Consider the following 22,893-nt stretch of genomic DNA (forward strand, 5'->3'; position numbering starts at 1 on the left):
ATGAACATAAAACGTTATTGCTGATGTATGCTGGATAATTGAAAAAGTCAAAGAATATCCCAAAGTGCTCAATGAGTGCTTGATTACAGAAAGACCTTTGATTGTGTTAATCTTGTTGAGCAGTGGAAGGTGCTTAGAAAAATGGGAATCCCAGAAAATTTCATTGTTGTCCTGCTTCAGGCTGGCAAAGGATAATCTGTGCTGATGATTACTCTCATAGCCAAAATGTTAAGGATCTGCAAGTGATAAAAGTCAAGACAAGAAAAAAAATAAAACTAGGATTCAATATAAACAGCAGTGCTGGGTGCCTGCTGGGAGCACCAGGTACCGTTCCATTAGGGTGCTCCGGAGGACCCATCCGGCCGCCTGCTCTCCTTACTGCTATTTGAATTGTCGGGGCTTTCACGCACATGCCCGGAGTGTACGGTGCCTGTGCAACGCCCCACTGAGCAGCTGGAGCGTTGCAGGCGGTAAGTTCACATTCGCGCGCTCTGTGTGTGCTGCGCATGTTCACGTGGTGGACGATGGGCTCTGTTGCAGCATACTGGTTGCAACGGGACCTGGAACCCACCACTGATAAACAGGTATAGCTAATGACAATAGGTATAGGAACGGACACTGAAGATACTGAAGTAATTCTCCACCTTTTAAGTTCAACTATTGTCAGTAAAGGAGCATTTATTTATTTACTGCCTTTATTATTTTTTATAAACAACTCAAGATCCCTCAGCTGGTTTTCTTGGCTAAGACAAGACACACAGTCTCCTGGTATTGTACGAAGTTAGCACCCACTCCTCTCCTAGAAGAATGAAATATTCTAGAAATATTAAAAAGGCAGAATATAATATTTCCCTGGAGGAGAAATGGAAAACCATGGTTTTTAAAGACAGGAAGTAGGTGGGTTTCAAAAATTTTTGGAACCTACTCTGTGGGTGTGGCCTGCTTTGTGGGAGTGACTTGCTGGCCATGTGACCGGGTGGGAGTGGGTTGCTGGCCATGTGACCGGGTGGGAGTGGCTTGCTGGCCATGTGACCGGGTGGGAGTGGCTTGCCAGTCATGTGACTGGATGGGAGTAGCCAATACAATGTCACTGAATTCTTTGCCCCAATGGATGAACTACAATAAGATTAAAATAAGTACAAAAATAAATAATACTAACTGCAAAAGAAACAAAACAATATTGGACTCAATTGTGGTTGTAAGCTGAGGACTACAGGTAACAGAAGGGACCTCTGCTTTCAACCAACAATATACAGTCTTTTCAGGAAGGATGAGAAACAGGAAAGATATAAACAAACATGAAAGATATAGTCTTTCATCCAAAAAGTTAGTTCAAGAATGAATGTCATAGGTAGATTCCCAGAGCAATACAGATTTCCTTTTTCTGAAATTTAGTTCTCAGTTCCAAAAAACAGGAATATATGAATTAGATTCAGTACTTAAGTCAGTCCAAGTAGCTATTCAGAAGTTAGTGGTTAGAAGCAATGGTAAAGCAAGATATGGAATTAAAACCAGAAATATTTTGTTGGCTATTTGAAAGAGAGTACAATATATATTTAATTTTACACATGTTAGCAGCTGCTGGAATTGTGTTTGCACAACAGTGGAAAAACAGAGTTATGAAAATGAATAAATATTACAATGTGCAGGAATGAATAAATTGACAACTAAAATCAAGAAGGTTTTGAATACTTTTTCACGTGGGATTTGTTTTAGCAATTGCTAACTAACAGAAACAGAAATCCAAAAGTATGAAACAAAACACCAATTATGTAAGGAAAGGTCACTAAAATGTATAAGGAAATATTATTAGTTCTTGATCATTATTAATGTGTAGATAACTGCGGGACATTACACACCCACACAAACTATGACAATGCCAGGAAAACACCGAAAAATAAGAATCCCCCCCCCCCCCAAGACTGCAAATGAAACCAGTTTTTTCCCCTAACCCTAAGGACAGGAAAGACAAAGCCACTGGAATAAAAACCATCAAGGCATTGTGGGAAATTATAAAGGACAGTGCCAGGAAGCTCACAGAACCATCAACCACCTCAGAATTATCTAAACAACCAGGGTGAAACACACTAAATCTGGCAAAGCTGCCTTGCACTAACCTGGCCTGCCCATAGAAAAGCAGCCACTTTGAGACACATAAACCTGGTCTGAACACTTAAAAGCAACATATTGCATCACAAAGAAAACATTTGCAAAAAGGAATAACATTTCTTGTAGTAAATATATTTTATAAACAATTAAAAAATAAAAAATCCCTAAAAATAATTTTTAAAAAAAAGATATTCTATAAATAAAAAAACCCTTAAAAACCATTAAGTATTCCGCACACAATAATTTATACTATAACATTTTCAAGGTATTTTACCAGCAATAATTTATACTGTAACCATTTCCAGGTATTCTACCAGCAAGGTATTCTACCAGCCGTGAGCTGGTGTAAGCTAGCCTCCCGCCCCTGCCCCCCCCTCGCGCTTAGTTGCTTACCTGAGGGAAGCAGCAAGCTGCTGGAAGGCGAAGCGAAGCGAAGCGAAGCGAAGGGAGGACCAATCAGCAAGTGCAATGTGACAGCTGCTCGGGAATGAGAAAGACTCTGGCGCCACGCTTTTAAACGGATTGCCTCCAGCCCGCTCACTGATTGTCTGGACTCCAGCCAATCAGTGAGTGGCGGCTGGGCTAGTTTAGTGCGGATGGGCGGGGGAGTGAGCGAGCTGCGACGGGACGGCCAGGGCAAGCGAGTGACAGGGCCAGGGCAGGCGTTCCAGAAGTTACTTCCGGGTCCACTGGTCGAACCTCTCACTGGAATGGTAAATTTCACCAACTGGTTCTCCCGAGCCGGTGCGAACCAGCAGAAACCCACCACTGAAGCAGACTCACTCTTAATTGCCTCCACCATCCTCAATAGCCCACTACAGATGTCCCCACTTAAGAGATAAGGAGGTAGCTAGGTCTATTCATAGACAAATGTCCTCACTCAAGATCCAACAAAGGTAGGATTAGCCCTCTACCCATCTAGCAACAGAACTCACCACATGGCTCCTGGGAAGATTACATCACCCAGCAAGGCTCAACCAAGTTGTCCCTACATGGCCCCATGGGAGTCTGACAATCAATCAGAATACAAAATTCAAAGGCCCAGAGAGTGCGTAAAACCGGGGAACTCTCAGCATCTCTGCCCTGTTTTTCTTCAACCATCATCTTCAAGGCATGTGATCCTGTCCACCATTAAAACCATCTTTCCAAGCAGCCTCCATGTTTCCAGGGTCTTTCTCCCCACTTGGAACTGAATCCAAAAGGACATTTTTTCCATCAGTATCTAGCCTACTGTCTTAAAGATCAAACTGTTTCTCAATATTATCTCAATGTAATGTCTCAATATTAACATTTACTACAGTTGCCATGAAAACATTGGAAAAATATTCAGATGGCATGACGTGTCTACATCTACAAAGATGAGAATCTTGTAAACCATGGTATTACCCGTGACATCTATGAAATGAAAGTTGGATTTTGAAGATAGAAAGAATATTGATATTTTTGAACATTGATGTTGGGAAAGACTTCTAAAAATACAGTGGACAGCCAAGAAAACAAACTTATGGATCATCAAACAAATTAATCCAGAGTTGTCATTTGACCAGCTCAAACTATCCTACTTTGGACACACGTGAACTTCCTAGAGAATGCTTATTATCACCTCCCCGCCTCCTTTTTGGCTTCTCATCTAGCCTGCACCATTTAGAAGAGAAGTGGGCAACTCTGGATAACTTTACAACCAGTGGAATTCTGGGAGTTGAAGTCCACAGGTCGTAAAGTTGCCATAGTTACCCACCCCTGACTTAGAATGTTAGAGGTAACCACATCTGATATTGCTGAGCTTCCGAATTTGGATGACATCAGCCAAATACAAGTTCTAAAATACATTTTGTGACCATTATACAACACACAAAGTTTACTTTTAAGAAAAACTAAATTGCCTGCTGAGCTTGGAGACAACTAAAAATGTCCCTGTAGGTTATTATCATTTCTTTCTTGTAAACCAACATGTAATTCTATTAATTTTAAAGATTGTATTTTGTTTAAAGATGTATAAGGACGTGATATAAAATGATAATTAAGATCATTACATGTTGTGTTCTTCCAGTAATGTTGTATGACAGAAATGAGTTGGCTTTTAAAAGTTCATTATTATTCAGTGTCACAGTGCCATCAGGAGGTCTTTGTCAACAGTGCAGGCAAATTTCTCGAAAGCTTGCAATGCTGGAAATTTAGCTATATAGGTAGTCCTTGAATTACAACAATTCATTTAATGACTGTTGGGAGTTACAACAGTTACAACAATTTTTCACATTTAAGAATGTTGCAGAATTCCCATGATCACATGATTTATATTTGGATGCTTTTGACAACTGTTTCACATTTATGACAGTTGCAACATCCGCTTTTGTGACCTTCTGATAAGCAAGGTTAATGGGGAAACCAGATTTACTTAACAACCGTGTTACTCATTTAACAACTGCAGTAATTCACTTAACAAATGTGGCAAGAAAAGTTGCAAAATGGGCCAAATTTTACAAATTTCTCACTTAGCAACATAGATTTTGGGCTCAATTGTGTTCATAAGTTGACGAATACCTGTACAGGGAATTTCAATTTACAACCACTCATTTAGTCTCTGTTCAAAATTACAATATCACTACAAAAGTTATATAGGACTGTTTTTCACACTTAACGACCATTGCATCAACCCCCATAGTCATGTGATTAAAATTCTGATGCTTGGCAATGGGTTCACACTTTATTGCAAAAATGGGCCCCTTTTTTAAAAAAGGGCATGCATAACCTTTACGAGGCTTATAGAGTGCTCCTGGGGGCTGGGAGCAAAATTGAGCAAAAAAACAGCTCATTTTTCGCTCATTTCTGCCCTCCCCAGCCTCCAGGACCATTCTGCAAGGCTCCTAAAGGCTATGCACAACCATTTTGGTGAAGGGGGAGGGGTTTCAGGAGACAAAAAATGCTGTACAGTGTATAAGACGCACCCAGATTTTCAGCCTCTTTTTTGAGGGGAAAAAGTGCGTCTTATACTCCGAAAAATACAGTAAGCAGAATTGAGAAAAGGCAGTGAACTGTGGGTTTGTTTATTGGTACGCAACACTGTGTACGCCCTCCCCCCACTCCCGTTTTTGGCCGTGATGGTATGCAGCCCTCTGCCAGCAAAAACGGAGCTCCCCCCCCCCCCCCGGCATGTGTCCCTCTCAAGCTCTGTTTTTGCTGGCAGAGGCACTGCAGGCCACACATTTGGTGTTTCCAGGGCAGCCCCGCAAGCCAGATCTAAACACGTGAGCAAGGTCTGGCCCACAGATTTTGAGTTTGACACCCCTGATCTATATATTTCTGGAAGATATTATTAAAGGAAAAATTATCCATAATACATAGGTTCGCAAAGATGATTACATCACTAATTTATAGGTGTGTCCTCTTTTTGTAAAAATGACTATTTTGGTTTTTCTGATTCTGTTAATTAACCAACCAACACAAAAATAGTTTGAAGCATTTTTATTTTTGCTCATATACTTTTTGCTCATAAGGAACTGCCAACAACAAAATAAAAGTACATTCAGCCTGCTTGGAACCACATCTACCCTGCTTCCTTAGATTCACAGCCTGCAGCCTTAGGAAAGAAGGAAGGTACTTGGGAAGGTGGCCCAAATTAAGGGCCTCAGGCGACTCCGTCAATTGACACAAATTATAGGCATAAACAGGAGCAAAGATCAATGCTGTTATATGCACTGTTTGACATCTATCATTTACAAGAATATCACCTTTCAATTAATAAATATATAAATATAAAAAATTAAAGACATGGCCTTTTGGCTTCATCACTCCTCTTTTCTCTGAAGGCATCTTTTCTGCAAAAAGAAATTAATGTCTCAAAATCCAGGATAAGTCTGCTAACATAATGATTAGACCCCTACATAAAGGGAGTATTAATTGTATTGCTCTATTGATTTCTTATGCTTTCTCCCACCTACTTGGAATTAAGTTCAGACCAGAAACTTCTATTTTGCTAGATAGCTTCAAAAGTGTGTCTCCTTCACCAACTGCTGTGAAGCCCCATTCCCCGTCCATTTCTTATGGGAGCTAATGTGCACGTTACTCTTGAAATCAACATTCACCAAGAATCAAACCACCATTTCAGAATCTGTTTGAGTGTCTGGTCAGATAGTTTTACTGCTCATTGCCGAGTGTGGACTTTTATATGCAGGATAACGAAAGGCATTTACTACTCTGCACTGAGCCTGTATTCTGCTTAAGCCCCTGCACCACAAAATTTGGCTGTGACGCAGTTCTTGTTCGCCAAAGTCAATCACTTCAGTTACTTCTTCTCCTATTACCTCCTCCTCTTTGAGTGGCTGTTGTCCAACTTCTTTTAGGAACCACATATATCTGGTCGGAATACTAATGATGACTTGTCCCCATACCAAGGACCCCAGGCCAAAAAAGAGGGACCACAGCCATTGCTCTACGGTAAGTGGTGTGCAACTAAAGGGCTTCCCTCCAACCTCAACAATTATAATTTGTACAATCAAGGTTCCTAGAGTGACACCACAAAAAATGTAATTTGTGAATATTCCTGAAAAAACATTCCGTTCTCCATGAATTTTTCGTGCATTGATTTCATTACAAATTTGCATCATTACAAATGTGTTAAATATAATAGTGTAATGTTGGTTGGGTGCGGACTGCAATGTTGAGGCTCGTCCATTGTCAATATCAAAAAATCTTTCTCCTACAAACAGTAGTGAAAAGATCACTATAAGCTGATAAATGGCATGTAAGAAAATATTTTTCATCATTATACGGGAGATGAGTGGCTTATTTCTACCGTAAGGCTTCCGTTTCAGCAACGCTTCGGTTGGCTTTTCTGTGGCTAAAGCCAGAGAAGCAAAGGTATCCATAATGAGATTTACCCACAACATCTGAACTGCCTTCAGAGGGGAATTCTGGGTGATGCAAGCCCCCGAAAAAGCAATGATCACAGCTACTACATTGACTGTCAGTTGAAACTGAAGAAATTTGGAAATGCTATCATACACATTTCTACCCCACATCACTGCTTTGACAATACTCGAAAAATTGTCATCAGTAAGAATAATATCAGAAGCTTCCTTAGCTACATCTGTTCCAGCAATTCCCATGGCAAAGCCAACATCAGCCTTTTTTAATGCTGGCCCGTCATTAGTACCATCCCCAGTGACTGCTACCACTTGTCTTTGTTCAGTGATGTTGCTGTTGATGATCCCTTCCACCAAGTTATACTTATCAGCTGGAGAGGATCTTGCAAGCACGGCTAGGGTAGGCCAGATCTTGTCTATCAACTCTTGTCTGATCTCCCCATTCTGATTACGAATTAATCTATTAAACTCACTCCCCTCTAAACACAGAAAGGTCTCCCCGGGTTGCAGAATCCCACATTTGGCTGCAATTGCCCGCGCTGTGTTAATATTGTCCCCAGTGACCATACGGACAACGATGCCAGCATTCTGACACTTCCTGATTGCCTCTGGAACTTCGGGTCTTACTGGATCTTCAATGCCCACAATTGCAATGCAGGTTAAATCCTTAATAATAGTGCTCTCTTCGTCCCATTGTGGTTCAGTTGAATCAGAGCCACCTGGAAAATCTCTGAAAGCAATACAGATGGTTCGGAGTCCCTCAGACGCCATCGGGGCAATCACATTTTTAATCACATTTTCCCTATCCTTTCTGGAAAAAGGTTCACGCTCTGCAGAAGAGTTCAATATTTTGGTGCATTTTTGAAGAAGTATTTCAGATGCACCTTTGCTGAAGAGCTGATAACCACCAGCAGCATTTTTCAAAACCGTGCTCATAGATTTCCTGTCAGAATTGAAGGTATACACTTTATACAATGCTTCTTCTGGGATCTTAGTCCTCATGGCCTCATAATCCAGATTTAATTCTAAAAGCAAGCCCAGTAAAGCACATTCAGTTTTATTGCCAATATGACGGGGCAGGCCTCCTTCGACTTCAGGATTCAGGATCTTGGACGTATAAGAAGAGTTAACACAAACACCCTTCAGCAGATGAGCCAACAAAGTTGGATGAAGTAAAACAGGGGCAGGAACAATTTTATAATGTTTACCCCCAATAAAAATCTGAACCACTGTCATTCTGTTCATTGTTAGGGTCCCGGTTTTATCTGAGCAAATGGCTGTTGCGTTGCCCATAGTTTCGCAGGCATCCAGATGCCGGACCAAATTATTATCTTTCATCATTTGCTTCACAGAGTAGGCAAGGGAGATGGTTACTGCAAGTGGGAGGCCCTCAGGCACGGCTACAACCAAAATTGTCACGCCAATGATAAAGAATTTTACCATATATTGTATATACACAGGCGTACACTCAACAACCCAAATGCGCTTCTCTATCACAAATGTTCGAATGAGAAAAGAGGCTATAAGAACAGTGACGGTGATTATAGACATTGCCAGCCCAGCTTTGCCAATTTGCACGGCTAATCTGGTAAGTTTTCCCTGGAGGACAGATTTTTCTTTTTTGTGCCCAGTGGGTTTTGGGCTCTCCTCCTGTTCCTCCGTTTCCTTCTCTTCAACTTTTTTCCCTTCTTTGCTCTTAGAGGAAGCATTCTTGGTGGTCTCTTTTGGTTTCTCATCTGCTCCAACTCCAAGTAAAGTGAGGATAATGCCAGTTTGTGAGTGAATACCAACAGCTGTAACAACCATTTTTCCAGAGCCCTCCATCACATGGGTACCTGACAGCAACATAGGATCCTGTCTTAAATTCTTCTTGACTTGATCAGATTCCCCGGTAAGGGAGCTTTCATCGAGTTTCAAATCGTAGCCTTGGATCAACAAGCCATCAACTGGTAGAAGATCCCCGTATTTGATTTGCATGATATCCCCAACCACTAAGTCAATGACTGGGATCTCCGTTATGTCCCCACTCCTGACGACAGTAACTTTTTGCTCCTTTTCAATGCGACGCTGCAGCCCCCTGAACTGTTTTTCCTTGCTCCAGTCATTGAAAGCTGTTACCATCACCACACAAACAACTGATAGAAGAATAGCAGCTCCTTCAATCCATTCGGTGTTGCCTTCATCTTCTTCTGCTTGAACTTCGTCCAAACGACATACTGCAAGATTTACCCCCGAAGGATGGTAAAATGATAGTCCCAATGATACCAGGGCTGCAATTTCCAAGATACATAATGTCATATCCTGCAATGCTTCCCATATAAGTTCAAGGAATGTTAGGGGCTGTTTAGGGGGTATAAAGTTCTTTCCAAACACAGATTTCCTAAGCTCTACTTCTGATGAAGATATCCCATTTATAGGAGATGTTTTCAGACGATTACAGATTTCAAAAATATCGCCATATAATTCTCTTATTTTGTCCACAGCTTCTTTCTTTCGAAATTGCATCAGACTTTTCAGCTCTGAGGTGGTGATATTGAAGTCAGCTAACGTACTGCGGGCTGGGGTCACCATCACTGTGCCTTCCTGAAATTTACAAGGGTAACACAGAGAAAGTTAATAGCATTTATAACTTGAAGCTTGGAAACATGTTCCTTGCATTTATGTAAAAGCACTACCGGTATTTATAGAGGAAAGTTTTTTTTTTTTTAATCAGAGCAACAGGATAATTTTTTTTTTGAACTATTGAAGTAATTTTTACTAGTACAATTGTAACTAACAAGGTGGAAAAGCATCTATATTTGTACTTGAGACTCAAAGGCCATGGCATGTCATAAAATTGTGCTTGGGGATTTCTCATTCTTTTTTAATTTGAAAAAAAAATGCACTGGGTCCTGGAGAAGAGGGAGGGAGGAGACCAGTGGTAGGTTTACTACCAGTTCGCTCGTGTGTGCGCTCATGCACGCACACAATGCTTCTGTGCATGCGCAGTAGCATCCAGATGGGTGGGTGGAGCCTCCTGCCGCTGCCACTTTTGGTTCAGCTAAACTGGACTGAAATGGCAGCAACCCACCTCTGGATGAGACCCTTTATCCACATTCTATTTATACTAGGAAAGTGCAATAAAATAAATTAACCATAATAGACAGACAATTTTGGCAGTCAGGATCCACACATTCTGAAGAGCTATAGGAGGCTATCTGGTGATATTATGATATCACCGAATAGGTGGAGTTTCACTCTGTACTTTATTCCCCCTATATATAACGAGCTAGGATGTTTGATTTTGTGTAGTTTAATTTGAAATCATTCCAACTTCATTTGGTGGGACTTATAATGTGACACAATTCTACTTAGGAATACACCTTGCTGAGATCAGTAGGATTTATACCTGTATTGATAGGTGTACAACTGCACTATTACAAGATCACTTCCCATGTGTACAAAAATAAACAGAAATCTGTCTTACATATAAACCTGCAACCCAAATGTGCTTTTAGCAATCGGACCAATAAGACCAAACATAGGACCGAGAACCGAGGTACCACTGTATCAGAGGTGGGTTCCTGCCAGTTCTAACCTCTTCTATAGAAAAGTTCCACAAATCTACAGTGCCATTTAGAACCAGTTCCAGCTCCCTCCCCTGTCCGTCTGCACATCATCAAGATGAAGAGCGAGAGGAGGAATTCTGGGAGTTGAAGTCCACAAGTCTTAAAGCTGTCAAGTTTGAACACCCCTGGGGATTTTTTTCTAAAGGGTTCGGGGTGCAAGGGTCTTGTAACTTGACAGCTTTAAGACTTGCGTGCTTCAAATGCCAGAGTTTATGAGCCAACATGTTGGTTGCTAAGCAAGAGCGTTATTAAGTGAGTTTCACCACATTTTACAAATTGGCCACGCCCACCCAGTCACATGACTGCCAAGCCACTCCCACTCAGTCACAAGGCTGGAAAGCTACTCCCACCCAGTCACATGGCTGGCAAGCCACTCCCACAAAGGAGGCCACATCTACAGAAGAGGTTCTAAAAAAATTTGAAACCCACCACTGCACTGTATGCTGTTATTACTATGTCAGTTGCATACACTATTTCAGCAGATTAACCTATATGTGGCATGTGTGGGTTTTAACCTCTTGAAGATGACTCTCAAGTTCCTGTGAACTCACAGAGGAGGAAAATTGGGTTTCATCCTATGGAAGATACAGTATTAGCCTCACTCAAGTTAGTCCCCACACACATGGTTGATTGCATGCAGAAAAGGGGCCTGTTCAAGTTGTACAAACATTCAACCTCCTGCATACTTTCATATTAGCTAAGCATCAAAATTAAATCCAGAGGAAGTCACAACATATTTCATTACTGGTCTCAGAGCTACTATTCTTCAGTAAAGGAACTTCAAAGTGTGGCTCCATAACAGACTTAGATTAAAAAGTACCAAGAGACATGAAGACTATTGAGATGTTAATTAACTGCATTCCAGTAACACAGTGAGGGATGATTTATTGCTCCATGGTTTACTGAATAAACCCCAATTAGCTGGATTTACATTATGGGAAACTACAGTTTACAATCACAACCTCCTAAATACTAAGCAACAAATAACCCCTTTCTGACTGGGATACTCCATGAATATTGTTATAACTTTGTTTTATGAAAATTGCCATGCACTATATTTCTATAAACACAACTGGAAGAAAAAATATGACAATGCTTTAACTATAGGTAATTTGATCATTGGCTTACCTGAACAGGGATCAGGCAGTAGAGGGCACTTTCATCTCAAAGATGTAGCATTTTCAAGGGAAAGCAGAAAGAAAACCTCTTGAAGGGAAAGCAGGAAAATCAGAACAGTAACAAAGGAAAAATAGGAGAGAAATTAACTTCTACAAATTAAATTAATTTCAGATAAATTAGCATACCCTTGTAGTAATATGGCCAAACCATTAATTAAGAGCTTTCTCTTAAGGGGGGGGGGGGGGACATCTTAAAGTCGTGGAAGGAATTATCTAAACTTTCCATGTCTATTAAGAAAAACCAGATACTTCTTTTGTGGAGTTCTATAATAGGAGCAATTGCTTCCGTTGTTCATTCCCAAATTAGGTAATGGCTGTAATTCGGTTATAGTAGTACCATTAAGAATCATTAATCAGATCTAGCTGTTTTATTTTGATGATTAGGATTAATTTCTTTCCCATTTATTACCTGTGGGTATATCTTCTCACAAATGTTGAGTTTGCACAGTTTACTTAAATTAATTACATGGGCTAACTTGCATAATTTGCTAGGCTAAACTATGTTTAGTTAGTTTATGGATCAGCCTATTGTAGGCCTACAGTCCAGAGAGAATCACCAGATGTTGCCTTCTCCAAAATTCATCTCCAAGATGCAGATCCTGTTGTCCTCTAAGGTTGCTGAATTACATTTCCCAGCAGTTAGAAATTGCTCAGGCTCAGCATATCAACACCATCTTTATTTGGTTAAAAGTATAGCAAAGTGATAAAATTAAAAATTTGATTGTGAAAAGGCAATCAATAGCTATTTATGTTCTGTTACTGAATTTTTACTGGTGAGGGATAAATGCATGGATTTTAAAAAATTTGGCTATCATATGATACATCTCAAAACCTTTACATGAAAAAAATCATCTCAAGCTATATACCGGTAGTTACATTTTTATTCACATTTTAAACATTTCCTGCATTTTTTTCTATAGAAAAATGGCTCCATTTCTGCTAATACAAACCTATTTATCTTAACAACTATGAGTGTTGAGAAAATAATACACACATTTTGTATTATCACTTTAAAATTCAAGGAGCTTAGATACCACAGCCAAAGAATCCCTCCAATGTCTGTGTAATTATGGTCTGCAGTTAAGGAGAAAAATAGCCAGTGATCCTTGATTAATCCTTAAAAAAAGTGTTTAAACTAGAAAGCAAGAAGAGGAGCGAACACCTACTTACATGGCTTTATAGCAATATGATGTGTAGGAATTAAAAACTGAAATGTTTTGACCTGGAAGTAATCATTCTCACTTATATAAATCTGAATGTCATGTGACTGTTTGTGATTCAGAGGCCTCTTTTTTTTTTTAAAGAGCAATCTAATTTAAAGTGAAAAAAATAATTGTCACTGTTACCTGGACTTTTAGGCTTTGTTATTAGCTTTTAAATAAAGGTGATACTAATATTTTAGCATGTCATCCATGTCTCCTGAAGGTCAGGGGATCATGTTTTTAGTCAAAGCTATTTCTTTTTGTTTTATTTTTTATGTGCAAAAATAGCCTTTTTAGTTACTAAACAATAGAGAATATATTCTGGAGGTCCTTGAACACACTTGCAAGTATATTAAGAAAAATGCAGACTTGACTGGGAAAGAAGGTGACACCACCCATAAATGTGCCACGACTTGTGGAATGTTATAAATGGGATCAATATTTTCTATTGTTTAATTCTCACTTCTAATTGATGTGTCTCATTTGATTTGTTACCTTTGGATGCATCACATATATCAAATATATGTATTATTTGTTTATTTACCCTATTACTAAACAGGATACTAATTTGTTTATTTACCCTGGATTTGGCCTCCCCTTAATAAATGTTTTTTGCTTTGCCTGAAATGTGGTGGTTCACATTTTGGGGCAAATCAAACCACCTTTAAGGGTAAAAGTGTTTCGTCACTCACATTCAGGGAGCAAGTTGCTTCGATTCCATGCCTCACAAGTTTCCTGAGTTTAAAAGCAATATTACACACACACACACACACACACACACACACACACACGTTTTTTTGGGCTGGAAAGGTTCCACTGGTTTTAACAGCTGGTTGCCAGGTAAGAATTTAGCATATGAAGTTTTTTTCTTAATTTCATATCAATAACATTTTTACAAAGATAGGCCCACACTGTCAGATAAAGGTTTGTGATATTTAGAAAGGTGTTCCTTTTAAGCCGCAATCCTCCCCATTCTTTCAATCCCTTTCTTGTCAAACACTTGGCATTTTGAAAAGGGGAGGCCAGATATTGGAATAAATTTAGCTAGAGGCTGGGAATGAAGAAATGTTAAATATGTTAAACAATCTTGGTTCGAAAGGATGATAGGCCCCGTAAGACAGAGGAAGAACGTGATGGAAGGCACTTAATGTTTTCACAGTATAGAAATTATTCCACATGTCTGAATAATAAAAACCACTGGTGGTTAGTCTGCTTTGCAAAAATATTTTGGATAGTGGAGCAAAAATAGTACAGTTGAATGTGAATTGTATAGTTCTAACCTGCATTTTGGCTTCAATCCTGTTCATGTTCCTCAATCCCAAAATAATCCTATTCCAATTGTCCCAGCATTGCTTTGGCCTAGCTCCAAAGTCCGGAAAGATATTTTTTCACATTGGCCAGTAACTGTTCAAAGTGGCAGTTACAACAGGAAGAGACGTTGAATTGGAATGCTACCAGCAGCCAATGAGACCATCGCGAATAGTCACATTCTCATGAACTCTGACTCTTGATGGCATCCACATTAGTGCAACCAAAAAGGGTAGCCCCCTTCCCTGATAAATGTACACAGAGTCCTATTGCAGCCTGGATTTTAAAGGTACCACTGTTCTTTCCTCATTGGGTAGATTGAAAAAACTAAAAATTGGCCGTCTTATAAAAAGAAAAGGTCCATCTATGTCAGGGCTGTCAAACTCGCAGCCCGCGGGCCAGATGCATCATGCGCTAGCCACGCCCAGTTTGGCGAAGGGGGGAAAAGTCCCGATATGTCACGTGATGACATCGTGACGTCGCGAGTTTGACACCCCTGATCTATGTGGTCATTAAGTGTGAACCCAGATTTGATGGCCAATAATTAACCAATGTTACTGTGGCATAGGAAACAGTTCTGATATATGAAGGCCCTAATCTGTTCAATAACATTTCTATTAAATTGCCATCCAGATTTATGTCTTGATAAGAAACATACATTTTCGTTTTTGTGTGGTTCATGACCAGGTCACTATCTATATAATAAACACTCGACTTATGACCGTTCGTTTAGTGACTATTCAAAGTTACAACAGTACTGAAAAAAATGACTTAATGACTGTTTTTCACACTTATGACCATTGCAGCATCCCCAAGGTCATGTGATCAAAATTCAGATGCTTGGCAACTGACTCATATTTGTGACAGTTGCAGTGTCCGAGGGACATGTGATCGCCTTTTGCAACCTTCTGACAAGCAAATCCAAATTCTGGGAATCCAGATTCACTTAACAATCATATTACTAATTTAATAGCTTCAGTGATTCACTTAACAATTGTCTTGCTTAGCAACAGAAATTTTGGGCTCAGTTGTGGTTATAAATCAAGGATTTCCCTGTGGTTGATCTCAAAGCTGTCTTCAAGTCAAAAAAGTGAATTTGAGATAATGGCTGTATTATCTGTGTATAAAGAAGCAGTAAATCTACCTATTTCCAGTGCCAACTCTTAGCAATCACAGAGATAGACCTTCTCCAGGATGATATGTGCCCAGCATGACCCTTCATGTCCTCTAATGGCACTCCCATTGCTGCTTTAATTGAATTCATTTGCCTTGTTGCTGATCAACTTTCTCTTTCCTTCCACTTTCCAGCATTAGAGCTTTCTTCAGAAAGCCAGGTCTTCACATAACGAATCCAAAGTACAGTAATTCAAATCTGATCATTTGTGCCTCTAATGAGAATTCTGGTTAGATTTGTTCGGTGACACATTTGTTTCCTCACCTACCTCTGATATTGTCAGGAGTCTACTCCAACCCCAAATTTCAAAAGACTTAGCAGGTGATGTTCTGGTTTTGTGAGTTCTCCTGGCAATTTATTGTAATAAAATTGAATAGCAAAGGGACTAAAATATAATTATGTTTAATACTCTTGGAAGTTGACATCACAGCAGAGAATTAACCTTATGTCAAGCCTAATTTGGATACACAGTAAGTATTGTCACGCAACACTTTAATTTCAACAGGTGCTTATGATTGATTGGATGATTCCTTGTGTTTCCCACCCCTCCCTCACCCCAACTTAAATCCTTCTTAATCCTCAAAAGAATTACTACCATCCCTAATGGCAGGTTCTTATGTGGAAAAAAGTTAAGCCAGGGCAAAATCTTTGCAAATCACTGCTACCACCACAGCATCCTCGGTATATAATTTTAGCAAATAACATTTTTTTGATACGTTACAATAAATTTATTTATTACAATAAATTGCCAGGAGAACGTGTGATATATATTTATCAAAGCATTGAGCCTACTGAATTATAACATTAAAAATTACCCAGTTCATGGAGCATGTTACCTAGGTGTTGTAAAATGGCTTGTTTAGGAAGCCCCCTAATCTCTGGGAATGATCTCTCATGTTGATAGAAAGACTGAGACAGATAGACAGACAGACAGACAGATGTAGATCGATCACAGATGAGGGGTCAGACTAAATATGAACCATTGGAGAAGGAAATAGCAGTCTTCTAAGTATTCTTCTAAGAAAACCAAGTAATCATTTACACTGAAGACAATGTCAACATAAGACACTGAGCTTGTCGATTAAAAAGGTCGGCAGTTCGGCGGTTCAAATCCCTAGCGCTGCATAATGGGGTGAGCTTCCGTCACTTGTCCCAGCTTCTGTCCACCCAGCAGTTCGAAAGCATATAAAAAATGCAAGTAGAAAAATGGTTTGAAAGCATATAAAAAATGCAGGTAGAAAAATAGAAACCACCTTTGGTGGGAAGGTAACAGAGTTCCGTGTGCCTTCGGCATTTAATCATGACAGCCACATGACCATGGAGGTGTCTTCAGACAGCGCTTGCTTTTCAGCTTTGAAACGGAGATGAGCATCGCCCCCTAGAGTTGGGAATGACTAGCACATATGTGCGAGGGGAACCTTTACTTTTACCTCCAAGATCAGGGGGTATCCAATGAACATAGAAGATATAATAATAGAGTTAGAAGGGACCTTGGAGGTCTTCTGTCTGAGAACTGTTTTTATGTGATTAAAACTGAGCCATCCGTCTTTTCTACTGTATCATATTTCTTGATTATTTTTTCTGTGTTTCACTTTTTTGGCCAAGATAAATACAACAATGTATTATTTGGGGTATTGGTACATGATAAATGCCCTATACTTCAATTGTTGCATATATTCCATTTTTCAGAACATCCGGTAAAATATGTTAACAATTTATAAGGAAGTGAAATGATTCAAATGTTAAAAACACAGAGCAGATGAGGAAAAGAGAATGGAAGGAACTGAAATCTTTTTCTCAAATTAGGGAGATTAAGGGACAGCACAACAGTAGTTCTCATATTGATGCAGCTGGTAAAATGGAGGACAATTTTCCTCAGAAGTCTGTTTTAAATCAAATCAAATCAAACCTTTATTGTCAATGCACAACATGTATACAATGAAATTGAACGACCCTCCCTTGGTTCACGCCCCCCGCCCTCAAAAAAACATCACAGAATACATCTCAATAATAAATAAAAGAAAAAGAATCCCTAAACCCAAATAAGTAATAACTAGCACAAATTAGCATATACATGTAACATTATTTTACTCCGGTATAAACATGTTGCACGGTGCGCTGGCCCTGCAATGTTTTAGAAAAAAAGGAATAAATTCACACTGCATTTTCTGTAGATTATATTTTCCTACTTGTTTATGGAGATTCTCAGTCATCGAGATCATGGTTGTCCCAAAGTTGCTTTTTCAAAAGGCGACTGGAGTTTCCTTGTTTTCCTTGTAGATGTTTTGCTTGATGAGAAGTGAAACATCTTCAAGCGAAACAAGGAAAGCCCAGTTATATTTTCCTACCTTCCAGGCAAACCCCATAATTCACTTTGTTCATGTTGCTGAAAATGGATTATGGATGCGCGTATGCCTTAAAAACACAGGAAAAAAGCTAGGACTCAAAATAACTTTTTTTTAATTGATAAATGCATTTTTTATTTTCCATTTTCATTTCGAACAGTCACATATATACTGTGCATAACCGGGGCCATATAACATTAAACAATAAACACAGCCATTCCTCTTGTCAACAATACCCCCCAAAATAGAAACCCAATGTACCTCTTCGACCCTCCATACACCCTTTCTTATGCCCCCCTCCAACTTTCCATCTTCCCTCCTTCATTCCCCTCTACCCTACTTCCCCTCCCCCTCTACCACTCCTCTCTCCCGGTACACTCCCTCCCTTCCTTCTCACCCTCCCTCCAATCCCCTCTCCCACCCTCTCTACCCCTCTTGTCCTATTTTTACAGTGGAATTAAAGAGCAACAGTATACAAGTGCAGTCGCGTTACTTTGAGATCTAACACATACTAAATATCCCCCCTCCCCCCCTAACACCCCCCCTCCCTTCCCCCCCCGACTTCCCAGAGCCCGTACACAGTATAGATTTTTAACAAACACAGTCTAAAATATATTAAGACAAAGGAAATAAAAAAAAGAAGTTGATAACATCTCTGCATTGAACTCAGCTTCTTCCTGTTGCACTAACTTTGAGCAGTTTAAATTATTCCTAATCTTAAGCATAAACTATCTGGAATTTCTTAGTCCCGTATTTGTTTTGTATATAGTCAATCCATTTTTTTCAGTCTCGTTTATATCTCTCATTTGAATGGTCTTTAAGATATGCCAATATTTTAGCCATCTCGGCTAGGTTTGTAACTTTCAATGTCCATTCTTGGGTTGTAGGCAAGTCTTCCTTCTTCCAGTATTGCGCCAACAGACTTGCTGCCGTTATTAGGTGCAGAACCAAATTAGTCTCTACCACTGTAAAGTCAGTACATATACCTAGTAAAAATAACTGAGGAGTAAACTTTATCCTTCTTTTAAAGATATTTTGCATAATCCACCGCATTTTTATCCAAAATGCCTTAACCTTTTGACAAGTCCACCATATATGAAAATATGTAGCATCGAGAGAACCACATCTCCAACATTTAGGCTGTACATTCGGATACATAGAAGCCAGCTTTTTAGGATCTAAATGCCATCTATAAAACATCTTATAAAAATTTTCTCTCAGATTTTGTGCTTGTGTGAATTTCACATTTCTTACCCATATTGTTTCCCATGTGTCCAACATTATTGGTTCCTCAATATTTTGAGCCCACTTTATCATACAATCTTTAACTAATTCTGTTTCCGAATCCATCTGTATTAATACATTATATATCCTCTTTATATGCATTAAACTTTGATCTCTTATTTGTTTAAACAAATTATCCTCAACTTGGATAAAACCAGTTTTTTGGTCTATTTTCCACCTGGCCTGTAATTGGCCATACTGGAACCATGTTTGAACTACCTTCTCCTCTTTCAGTACCTCTAAAGATTTTAGTTGTAGAACTCCGCTTTCCAAAGTGAGAAGTTGTCTGTAGGTGGTTCTATCCTGTTATTGTGCTATATTCATATTTTCAATTGCATGTCTAGGAATTGCCCACATGGGTAACTTGTCATTTAGTTTATATTGATATTTTTTCCAGACCCGCAGTAAAGCATTTCTTAAGATATGACTTTTAAAATTCTTATCCAATTTTTTGTTGAATAACAAGTAAGCATGCCAACCATATACCAGATCGTGTCCCTCGATAGTCAGTATTCTATCGTTGGTTAAATGGGTCCAATCACTAATTGCGGATAGCGCCACTGCATCATAATATAATTTTAGGTTAGGTAATTTCAAGCCTCCTCTCTCGCGTACATCTTGCATTATTTTCATCTTTACCCTCGGCTTCTTTCCGGCCCATACAAATTTGTTGATACCCTTCTGCCATTCTAAAAGATTCGCATCTTTTTTAAGTATAGGTAACATTTGAAAAAGAAATAAAAATTTTGGTAAGATGTTCATTTTCACTGCCGCTATCCTACCCAGCAAAGATAAGTGCAGTTTCTCCCATTTTTTCATCTCTATCTGTATACTCCGCCAAAGTGGTTCATAATTGTGCTTATATAATTTCCCGTTTGAGGGTAAAATATTAACCCCAAGATATTTGACTTTTTTGACTACCTCACATCCTAGCATCCCTCCTAGTTCTTCCTTTTGTTTAGTATTCATATTTATAGTTAATATTTTTGTTTTCCCTAAATTTATTTAAAAATTTTTTTTTTCCAAAATAACTTTTTTTTTACAGTTAATGGAGTACTTTTTGGTGAATCTTGTAAGGGATGTCAAAAGAAAGAGCATATTTTAAGAAACTTTTCTTAAAAGGCCAGAGATCAGGCTTACATTGAGCCTGTAGCTCTAATTGAACAAATCTACAGTTGCTTTAAAATAATTGGATTTCAGGTTCAGTAGAATGGTGATGCTTATACTAACCATTGAAGATCTAGTTCAGTAAAAAATTCTAAGGCTGAACCAGGCTTCTGCAATCTAAATGGCTCTATAGGTAGTTCTTGACTTGTACGTGTAATTGAGCCCACAATTATGGTCATAGGTTGTGCCACGTGTTTAGCAGATCATCACATGACTGATCCAGTGTGTGATCATTGGCGGTGGTCATTAAGTGAATCCCTGTGGGTGTTAAGCGAATGTTGTGGATGTTAAGAGAACACAGTAGTCATTAAGCAAGTCAATTTGTCTGCAATGGGCATTTTTTGCTGAAAACCAGAAGTAAATGCAACCAGTTGTAAGTTCAGGACTACTTGTACACATATAATGGAGTATTAGATTAAAAATACATGGTCATTTACATCATGGTCCTTGGTTAACGACCACTCATTCAGTGACTGTTTAAATCTGAAACAATGTTGAACAAGTAATATTTATGAACCGTCCTCAAAGTTGTGGCCACTGCAACCTCTTTGCAGTCATGCAATCACCATTTGCAACTTTCCATGTCAGCTTCCCACAAACAAGTCAATGGGGAGTTTGGTGACTGTGTGAGGGCCCCACTTAACAACACAGATTTCACTTAATGACAGTAACCAGAAATGGCAGAATTGCTGTTACCAAGTGGTGCAGTTACCTAGCATCATACTTTATGACTGTCACTTAGCAACAGCAATTCCAATCCCCATTGCTGTCATTAACTGAAGATTACTTGTATGACTTATATAATGTCTCAGAAGCAGGTAAGAGAATAACAAATATTATTTTCAGAGATTTATTGAGATTAATTGATATACGACAATACATGAATAAATGTAGTTTTTCTTGAGTTACGATAGGGATTTTGTGTGTGTGTGGTGGTGGGGACAGTGGAAGTGGTTTGTAATAACTTTCTTCCAGATTTTCTTTTCTTTTTAACTTCACAGACTAGCCTTCAGCCCTGGGATTTCCTGGTGGTGTCCTGTTCAAGTGCTTATCAAATCTGACCAGCATTGGAGACCAGCCATTATTGGCTGGAAACTGCCAGCTTAGCTGAGTAAAGGCTAACAACAATAATACTTCACTTATCTGCCAGGAATGCCCTGGCATCCCTTTGTCTTACCTAGAGCTGAAGCCGTTTTCCATCTCTACCCTGAAGTATAGAATAGATAACAGAGTTGGAAGAGACCTTGAAGGTCTTCTAGTCCAACCTTTTGCTCAAGCAGGAGATATACCATGCCGGACAAATGGCTGCCCAACCTTTTCTTAAAAACCTCCAGTGATGGAGCTCCCACAGCTTCAAGAGGCAAGCCATTTCACTGATTAATTCAGAGGTGTAACAAAATAGATTTAATGCACATGTGGGAAGAATTCTAGGGGCTGCATGTCAACTCCCCCCCCCCCAATCTACCCCTCTTTCCTCTGTCTATTGTTGCTGTTGTTAGTTGTGTCCAACCCATAGCGACCTCATGGACAATGTTCCTCCAGGACTTCCTGTCCTCTACTATCCTCTGGAGTCCATTTAAGCTCACACCTACTGCTTCGGTGACTCCATCCAGCCACCTCATTCTCTGTTGTCCCGTTCTTCTTTTAGGATCTTCTTCAGTGAGTCCTTTCTTCTCATTAGGTGGCCAAAGTATTTGAGTTTTATCTTCAGGATCTGGCCTTCTAAAGAACAGTCAGGGTTCTAGGACTGACTGGTTTGATCGCCTTGCAGGCCAAGGGACTCGCAGGAGTCTTCTCCAGCACCACACTTCAAAGGCCTCCATTCTTTGACGCTCAGCCTTCCTTATGGTCCAACTTTCACAGCCATACTTTGCAACTGGGAAAACCATAGCCTTGACTGTATGCATTTTTGTTGGCAGGGTGATGTCTCTGCTTTTTAGTATGCTGTCTAGATTTGCCTCCCCAGGAGCAAGTATCTTTTAATTTCTTGGCTGCAGTCCCCATCTGCAGTGATCTTGGAGCCCAGGGAAATAAAATTTGTCACTACCTCCATTTCTTCCCCATTTATTTGCCAGGAATCTGTCTATGGTTTCAGCCTATTCCAGTGACAGTGACTATATTTCTCCAGTCCTTCTACCAACAAGGGGGTGGAAATATTCTAGGTATCTCACAGAGTGGGGTAATGAAAAACGTCTTCAATAACACACACACACACACACACACACACACACACACACACACACACACACTTGAATATTGTTTGATACATTCATGCTCCTGTTTATAATTGGGAGAACAACAAAATATCCCTTATGAGCCCGCAGTGGGATGGGTGAACATTTTATTCCCAAGGCAGTGGGTGGAAACTCCATGAGTCTATGCACTGTCCTTCTGAGCCTGGCACAGGGCCATCTTGTAGGAGGGAAGAAAGCATAAAACAAAGATCTTTTTCTGGCCTGGCAAAGCCTCTTTCATCTTGATAGGTTTCCTCTATTCCATGTAAACAAAGAAGAAAGTTTTGCATGATTACTGCAGAGTTATTCCTGGACCTAAGTTTATATTAGCTTGTGTAACTTTAAGGATTGCCCATCCTCCCCCACATCTCCTCCCCCCCCTTCCAGCAGCCACTATGTCCTGAAATACTCTGGAGTCTTTG

The 22,893-nt window shown here is 39.6% G+C and overlaps 1 pseudogene; it reads right to left on the bottom strand.

The window, feature by feature from the left end:
- Window positions 1–5,591: 5,591 nt before the first annotated feature.
- On the bottom strand, window positions 5,592–9,542 carry LOC106539425 (plasma membrane calcium-transporting ATPase 1 pseudogene; annotated as a pseudogene).
- Window positions 9,543–22,893: the final 13,351 nt, after the last annotated feature.

The sequence above is a fragment of the Thamnophis sirtalis genome, unplaced genomic scaffold (genome assembly GCF_051295495.1).
Source record: "Thamnophis sirtalis isolate CommonGarterSnake01/CBP01778 unplaced genomic scaffold, rThaSir2_p1.2 scaffold_15, whole genome shotgun sequence".
In the NCBI taxonomy this organism is placed as follows: domain Eukaryota; kingdom Metazoa; phylum Chordata; class Lepidosauria; order Squamata; family Natricidae; genus Thamnophis; species Thamnophis sirtalis.